The following is a 456-nucleotide window of genomic DNA, read 5'->3' as shown; positions in this document are numbered from 1 at the left end:
AACTATGTGGCTCCTGATATTGAAGACCATCTCTCTGGACCATGTAACAGGAACAAGAGCCAATAATGCCAAGGAGGGCCAATACCCAAGTTTTTACCTGCAGACCCCGCAGTTGAAAGCTCACAGAAGAGTGGTCTGACCTCTGATTTTCACAGTCTGCACGCCCTGAGGAAAACACTTAACATTACAAAACTTGTTCTCTGAAAGAAAACCATGGCAGTAAAAACCATTAACCGAACACTAGCTACAAGCACTAGAAACACTTATCCCTCTTGATAACTCTGTGAGGACTATCACTCCAATCCTATACACGGAGAAATTAAAGCTCAGACATACTATAAGTATCTAGCACCAGGACCAAGCAAGTTCACAGGAGCTTCAAACCCTTGTCTACTTGGCTTTAAGGCCTTAGACCTTTCCCCTTATCCACAGGTTATAAGATCAAGACAAAAAAAA

General features: G+C 42.5%; 1 long non-coding RNA gene across 1 annotated transcript in view; it reads right to left on the bottom strand.

Annotated features, from left to right (window-relative positions):
- The window catches only part of LOC113455515, a 20,942-nt gene that overhangs the window by 8,166 nt on the left and 12,320 nt on the right, over positions 1–456 (bottom strand). Inside the window, exon 2 of the long non-coding RNA XR_003376606.1 lies at positions 98–165. This is a non-coding gene — a long non-coding RNA (uncharacterized LOC113455515). The remainder of the gene's footprint in view (positions 1–97; positions 166–456) is intronic.

This window comes from Microtus ochrogaster, unplaced genomic scaffold, assembly GCF_000317375.1.
Source record: "Microtus ochrogaster isolate Prairie Vole_2 unplaced genomic scaffold, MicOch1.0 UNK56, whole genome shotgun sequence".
NCBI lineage: Eukaryota > Metazoa > Chordata > Mammalia > Rodentia > Cricetidae > Microtus > Microtus ochrogaster.
Note: the sequence above shows the minus strand (reverse complement) of the source record. Positions and strands in the feature narration are given on the sequence as shown.